At 40.3% G+C, this 8253-nt stretch overlaps 1 long non-coding RNA gene across 2 annotated transcripts; it reads right to left on the bottom strand.

Moving 5' to 3' along the window:
* Positions 1–1251: 1251 nt before the first annotated feature.
* Positions 1252–6195, bottom strand: LOC136490704 (uncharacterized). Of its 2 annotated transcripts, none has more exons than XR_010767842.1 (6): positions 5688–6195; positions 5377–5483; positions 4418–4617; positions 3525–3768; positions 3310–3442; positions 1252–1557 (listed from the first exon to the last, which is right to left on the bottom strand). It is a non-coding gene; the product is annotated as an uncharacterized lncRNA (long non-coding RNA). The 2 variants fall into 2 exon arrangements; XR_010767843.1 differs by having other exon boundaries at positions 4594–4617.
* Positions 6196–8253: the final 2058 nt, after the last annotated feature.

Below are 8253 nucleotides of genomic sequence, written 5' to 3'. Positions count from 1 at the left end.
GCACTCGCCGCCGTCAACCCGGTGTCGCCCGTGGGAGCGAACCTTGAGGAGAGCCTCCACGCCTTGCCCATGCAGGTCACGGCGGTGGTTACCCATGGCGTCCATCATGGAGCCACCATGGCCCTGGCCACCGCCCAGCTCCGATCCAGCCTCGACCTGAACAAGGTGGAGCTGGTGTTCCCGCCAAAGTCATCGTGGGAGCCAGCCTCCATTAACTGCTACTCTAGTTTGAGTTATGTATATCTGTGTGGTCCTACTCTAAATTTAGATGAGGTCGTACTATGAAAATTGTTAATGGTTGTTAAAGTTGTACTTTGGTATGAGTTGTGGACCTCACTGATAGATCTTTGTTGTTTTCCTCTTCAGTGATCTTATTACTGAGCAAGCTCTCATCCTACTGCACACTGATGAAATGGAGGAGTCCGCCAACAAGAAGAACGCACTGCCTAGCCTCACAGAGGGTGTCGTTGTCGAGATCATCTGCCGCCTCCCCGCCTGCTCCTTGTTCTGCTACAAATGTGTCTATCGAACCTGGAAATGCCTCATCTCGGACCCCAACATCCATAACGTGCTGCCCCATACTCTGGCTGACTTCTACTACGACAGTGAGAATGGCCATTGACACTTCACCAGCGTCAACAGACAATACCCCTCATTGGAGTTCTTGCCCTTCACCTTGGACAATGTAGCTGTCTCAGATTGCTGCAACGGCCTCATCCTATACTGGTGCCGAGGGGCTGATGGATCAAAACGATGTGTCGTCTGCGATCCGGTAACCAATAAATTCCACAACAAATTCGTGTGTTTGTTACTTGTGTTATGTATTGCTCTACTCGTTCGCCTTTTGCTTAGACAGGTATTAACATACAGGACCCTACGAATCTACAATAGCTATATATGTAGTGCACCTGGATCGACAATCATACAATACACAGTCACCAAACTAAGGTTGCACAAGCTAAGAGGCACATACGCCGTACATCCGCACGATCGACGTGCCTGCCTGCCATTAAGGTGCATCTTGTTTATTACTTCCTCTGTTTCAAAATAAAAGTCGTTCTCGCTTCTCGAGAAGTCAATTTTTTTTACTTTAGCCAATTATATATAAAAGAATATTAATATTTATAACATATAATTAGTATCATTAGATAGATCGTTGAATATACTTTCATATGAATTTATTTGGAGATATAAATATTGCACGAAACCTAGTCAAGTTGAGAAAATTTGATCTGTACGCATCCCATAACGACTTTCTTTCTGAGACAGAGGGAGTAGTTTGTCTATTAATTAGTCTATGTGATGTGTGATAGTTAATCACGCACCTGCTAGATACAATATAATGATCCCGTTAATTTTAATTAATTTGCCACTACACCACCATCCTTATAATAACAAAGACGACGACGACGGTTTCTCCACGGCGGATACTCGATTGCTTCGTCGACATCATATCATCCCAACTGTCCATGGATCTGCGATGTAGTCGGATATGGATGATCCCAGTTTGATAATGCTGGTTCAGTTATGCTCACGAACACAATTATTAATGCCGATCTGCACGGTGTAAATAAACTAAAATGAAGTAACCAAAGTACCAAACAGAGCTGCGCCACAAACTGCCACTCCTGATATAATTAATAGAGCTCATGAAAGTATATCTAAATGTAAAAAAAAATAGATTTACCTCTCGGAAGATGAGAAAAAATTCAAAAATCTAAAAAGATGCAAAAACATTCTTATCAATTCCTAGATATGTTTTGAAAATTTTCCATAACAAAGTCAAGAGATAAAAGCAGCGTGAATGTATTCGCCATTTAATGTGTGTTGCATTATTGTTGGTTGCATCTCATATTTTTGTTGCCAAGTTTTTAAAACACATTCTGACATTAATTAGAATGTTTTATAATTTTTCTAATTTCTAAACCACAAAATTCTATTTATTGAACCACAAATGTGGTTTCGCCTTTTTGCACCAAACGTCAATAGGCAATGCAATTCTTACCCATCTATACTACGTAATAACAACCTTGGAAGTCTGAAACTACAATGTAGACCATATTATTCCAATGAACATACGTCAAGCATTGTTAAAGTACTGCATGGTCCACAATAAAAAATCTACTACATCATTAGTGTTTTGACGTTCTTCTTTGAGTTGCCTCTCAAATTTTCCGGAGCAACATGCACAGAATTCAAGGCCTCTAAAATTTCCCACATTGACACGTGGGGAATTCACCTGTTTATCCTCTGTTTTAAGTTTCAACCGCTGATAAATATACAAAGCAAATTAGTTTGTTATGAACAACCAACAGTCCCCAACAATGACTATTTGCTTGTGTTTCTCAACCCACAAATTAGAGTTCCATGTGCTTTAATCTATGCTCTTCTTGTTTGCTAACCAGTTTTCCTTCATAAATATATATTTTCAAACCACAAATTTTTGTACCAATGTATTCTTTCTGAATACCAATCCTTTATGGCTATATGGGAATAACTAGGCATAACATTTTTCAGTTTGAATAATAAAAACTATGATCATGAAAAACTGCTTGAATATAGTTAGATTTGGTTCACCAATCCTTTTATGGCCATATGGTAATAAGTATGCATTAATTTGTTGACTGAGAAGAAGGCGTGGTTCCATATTCATTCAGCAGAGGGATAGCATTTGTTTCATCCGTTCATTAGCCTATATCCCTTTGCTGTTTAATTTCATTTTGACAGAGGTCCTTTGACGGTGAGCGCGTGGCTTTTAACCACGTGGTCGTGGGTTCGACCCCCACGGTCGGCGTTCCAGCATTCTAAAAATAACTAGAACACTGTGCGGCGTTTATCGCGCCAAATGGCCCTCCAGCTAGATATGAATAGTCATAATTCTGGATGTTATTGTACATAAGATATATGGTCGCACGCATATATAAAGTTCTGTCATAGTCGAAATTACACTAAAGCTGAATGGTACAAAAATTGAGAATTTGTAGAGCAATCATAAATTGTTGTAATAGCTTACGTCATGCTATCTATGTAGGGGTATTTGCGAAATGATTGTTGATGTTGTAATACACTAATACTCCTAGCAACTGTAAAGGAGAAAAAAATAGAAAAAGAGATGGCTGCCATAGCGCCTTGAAGACTTGAGGGTACTCATAAAACACTAATTTTGAGTACTTTTGTTATTTGCCTTTCATTTGTGCGTGGGATGTCTTAGTTCTCTTCAAATCTGTCATGTGTTTTAATTATGGTTATTATATTTTGAAATTCGTTGCTTGTGGCATAAAGGGAAAAAAAGGAGTTTATCTGAATCACCTCTTGATCATCGTTTGAAGTCTTCCGAATCTCTTCTATTTGTACAGCTGATGTCATTGCATAATGTGGAAAAAAAATAACTTTTAGCAGGTATCATCAGAGCTTGATTAACAGCAACTTGACGCCTATTTACCTGCGAATGAAAAGCTTTGTTGACCATGCTATTCAGGAAGCTTGCTATATGAGAATGTTTTTTGTGGAGCATTAGAGCTTACCGTGTTTAGGTGCTGGATATTTTTTAAGACATTGCAGGTAGTGAAGGCTTTTCTCGGTTTATCCCTTCCCCAGACCTCACTCATGTGGGAGCCTCCGGCGCTGGGTCTGCCCTTTTTTTTATTACAGGTAGTGAAGATGTTGCCACGCTTTGTTTAATGAGAGAGTGTATCCAAGCTTGGCTCTGTCAATACTAATCTTCCTTGTGTACGTAATTTTCCTACGTAGATGTGACTTTAGAGTACCCTGCATACATTAATTATCAAATACCATCAGTTTATTGAATACGAAAGTATATATACGGAAGGAAATTAAATTCTTATCAATTTTTAAAGGTCAACAACTTTATGAATTTTATTTGTCTTTATACCAGATACATGGAACATAGCTAAAGACAAAGAAATTGTCTGTGTGACATCAAAGGATGGCAGGAGGGGAAGCACTACTTAACAGTCAAGAGATGATCCATTAGTACATTTGTCAGTTAATATGTAATAATGGTAGCAGTGAAACCTATTGGGTACATTGCCAGAAATACTTTAGTGCGGTGTGTATTGTTTGCATAATGAAGAAACATTGACAGAAAAATATGCAGTTATGGGTAAATGTGGTGTATATCCATGTTTAGCATTAATTGATTAACCTATAGGAATGGCAAAAGAAAGTGAGCATCGCAGTCGCTGCTTCCAGAAATTGTTGGATTAATACTGGCTTCCTCAAATGGGATAGGAACATGGGTGGCCTCAGTTTGCCATTTAATAAGGAGGCAAAATGTTCATTGCAATCTGCTCTTTCTTAAAACTCTGAATTCGAATACCTGGACACTTATTATGTCAAGATTTGAGGAGAACATGTAACTGTGAAGTTAACACCAATTTGTCTGTATATCAGCAACCTTTTATTTTCGGTGGTAGAGTCCAAAGGGAGAGACTGCAAAACTTAAGTGAGAATATCCCTAGTGGTCGATAATCGGTCAGCAGATCTATCTGTTTCTTAAAATGGAAGTGGCTTCATTCTAAATTCTTTGTTGCCCCATAAAGTCTTCTGAAGGAACCAAAGGAGTTATATTACCTCTTGTTTGTCAAGCCATTTGACCTGAAGGTGAAACAAAAAATATGTATGAAGTCTGGGTATCAAAATAGAAGAAACGCACAAATTTGTATTGTAAATTCAAATAACAACTTTTACAAACTATAAGTTTGATTAGGATGTATAAGAAAGAATGTAATTATACTGTCAAGTAAGGATTGTCTCTGGCAGATAAATATAACTTTGTGTTTCAAATGCCAATATGTCACCATGATATTGCTTCAGCTACACTATAATCAAATGTTTGCTGTTTTCAAATTAAGCCAGGGGTATCTCGTAGCTGCAACAGACAGCACACCTGTGTTAATACAAAATTTTACCCTTAAAACGATGAATAGGAAACTAAAACTAAAAGTATCTTATAGAACTAATTTTGCCAGACACATTTTTCCAATTGTCATTACATTTTTGTATCTTACTATCGGGCAATTTGGGTTAGTTGTGCATTATCTCAAAGATTGGTTGTGTAAGCAAGAAAGCAGTTGTACTGTATACTAAATTGCTCATATGTGACCATAATAGGTATTACTTTAGGTGTATGACAATCAAATACTCGTTCTGAAATTAAGCCTACAGCTATCTCACAACTATTTCATATCATCATGGGACAGGCCAATCTTCAGTAAATTAGTAATTTTAGAACTGGGAAATCATGACCAATATGCAAGTATCCAGACCTACCTTTTATCCAGACCTACATTTTTCCAACTGCTAAAAAAATGAAAAGCCATATCTATTGCTGAAACAACCTTTATCCAGACCTACCTTTTCTGTTGCACAAGCGTACTGAGGAAAATCTTTGACAATGCTCATAGCTCAGGTTGCTTTCCTTCCTTGTTGAGGAACTCCAATTGAGCGATCAGTAGCTTTGCCTGCAATCATGTTATAAATTTGTAATCAAGCATATATCCTATAGAATTAGCACAAACTGAGCACGACTATGATTCTTATCATTTATATATACAGCGGATAAGATTGAACTGATTTTTAGAAGCAATACTTATATGAGCAATGTTAATAATACGGAGTATCTATTGCATTCTTAATTACACACGAGTTGAGGTGTGGAGCCTTACATTGTCGTTCTCCGACAGCTTGGTGCTGTTGTTAAATTTGAAGCCTGATGACTAACAGATGGTCTGCATCCAGTGGTGGCAGGCTGGTGCGGGATTTGGATGCGCACTGGTGGGTAGGAGAGGACGCGAGGTCCTTGGCGACGGCCTGGGAATGGCTCGGCGTGGTTTGCGCTGGCGCCACTCGCGCCGGCGGCGGTGGGGATTGGTTGGAGATCAGGGGAGCTCCTTAGCGATGCACGGGACGCGGAGGGCCAAGGAGAGCAAGCGCAGGTGGCTGTAGGGGAAGTGGGAGGCGCCAGCGGAGATGTGGAGGCGGAGGCCAACTGGCCGAGGGACAGGTCCGAGACGCCGTCCGGCGCGTCCGCGTCGAGGAAGAGGAAGGCGGCTTGTTAGGCGCGCAGGCAGAGGCCTCGAGGAAGAGAAGGAGCTGATGGCCTCCTCGGCGCGGGGCGACGCCGATGGCGTGGACTGGGTGGTGGTATGCGTTCGGAGGGCGGCGGCCGGCGGCAGGAACCTCGGGGGCACGGGGAAGAGAAGGACTGGAAACAAATTGGAAAAGTACTGTATTGGAAAGATTTGTGATTGAAATTTTCTCAAAGGATCTAGACAGAAACGTCTCCATGAGCCGATCCGATGGTTTGCGGTTCTCTATCGGGAGATCCAACGGATATCAAGCAATAGATGACGTGGAGGGCTCTTTTGCAAAGACCGCGACGTGGTTTCAGTTTTTAAAGATGCGCTTTTTTGCATATTCTTTTTTTAAAGAAACATCTGTCATGTATCGGCAGCAAATACAACTTTCCAGAAACCATTCCAAAATTCACCCGAGTGCTGTAGTCATAACTTTTCCAGATATACACATACCTATTTTATAAAATAATAATTTGCAGGCTAATGAAAAACAAATTACCAAAACTAAAATGACCTAGACACCACTTTGGATTTTTCAGTTACAAGTTTTAAGCAAATTCCCTAAAGCGTCCTCCAAATTTTAGTTTTTTCTCATTTCTACAAATAATAATCTTTAATCTTTAAACACTATCAAGAATCAAAAACTCAAAAAGAACGTTTAAAGTAATAAAATTTTGAAATACAGAAAACATCAAAAATACCTTGGTCCTTGTAGGACATGATAAACTAAATTATGTTTGTGTTTTTGTTTATATCAAAATCAAATAAAAAGACTCTAGACGAAATAAAAAACACTAAAAGAAAGTTTAAAAAATAAAATTTTGGAATACTTAAATAAACAGCAAAAATACCATGGTCCTTGTAGGACCTACAACTTAGAAGGAATTATGCATTATCAATGTCTCGTAGTCCCAAAGTTGGTGTTAGCTTTTCAGGATACATGCCATCTTCATTTCAACGTGCCGTAGTTGAGATTTCTATGGTACGACATTTTTAATGACCATACCTGACACAATTTGGGACCAAAATGCTTACTCTATTATTAATCATCAAAGTTCTGTTTTAATGTTTTCTATTGTTCTGCTTGTTTTAACAGGTGGCAATTGGCGGCCATTATAGAGGGGCAATACATGGGAGATAGATGTATTAGTTTTGTTTTTTCTCACAGATTGTATTATTTCTGAAAAATAGGGATAATTGTGCAAAAACACTAACCTTAGCAAAACCTATGCAAAAGACAAAACTATCTAAATGTGAAACTACAGTTTTACTAATGTGTTGCTATCTCTACCGCAAAAGGAGTAATGCAATCAATGTAAATGTAGAAGCTAAAAAGCAAGGTAGAGATATGCAAACTCCCGTCAATGACTCCAGTATTTTTACCGAGATATCGAGAAGCGCGTAAGCTTCCCCCTAGTCCTCCTTGGAGCCCCTCGCAAGGAATCTCTCGCAAGGGCCAAGCTCCTGGTCGGGTAACTTTGTGGATAGCCTCGGGCCTTCCCCACGCGCAAGTGGGTCTCCGACGTGCCTTCCAGTAAGCCTCTCCTGGATGCTCCCCTCCGTCTTCACTATCAAGCTTCCGGCCGAAACACCACGGGTCTTGTTCCCTCCGGTACACGGTGGCGGCCACACCATAAATACGGTTGGTGTGATCTTGCAAGACTACAAACCCCTCCGATTTATAACAATGGTGCGCGCAAGCACCGAGTGGTAAGAGGTATGCAAACCTCACTAAATACTAGGCCTAAACCTAGAGCAAGTGCATAAGCGGTGGTCTAATCAACCTAAGCACTTCGCAAAGCACCTACGCTAATCACCTAATAAAACACTAAGCACTATGCAAGTGGAGATCACTAAAATGGTGTATCAACACCCTTGGTATATTTTCTCAACTCCATACACGTCAAATGGCATGTTAGGGGTCTATTTATAGGTCCCACTGAGAAAGTATCCGTTGGGGATAAAATCCCGCTTTTCTGCTACTGACCGGACACTGGAGTTGTCCTAATCGGACACGTCTGGTCGTCATGACTGTTGGAGCCACGAACAATTGATCGGACGCTGCCAGCGTCCGGTCACTTGCCACCGGACGCGTCCGGTCGCAAGTTCGCCGCTCTGGAACCTCTCTGTACTCGATCGAACGCTGTTGTCCTGT

The sequence above is a fragment of the Miscanthus floridulus genome, chromosome 11, assembly GCF_019320115.1.
Source record: "Miscanthus floridulus cultivar M001 chromosome 11, ASM1932011v1, whole genome shotgun sequence".
Lineage (NCBI taxonomy): Eukaryota > Viridiplantae > Streptophyta > Magnoliopsida > Poales > Poaceae > Miscanthus > Miscanthus floridulus.
The sequence above is the reverse complement of the archived record's forward strand: the minus strand, read 5'-3'. Positions and strand labels throughout refer to the sequence as shown.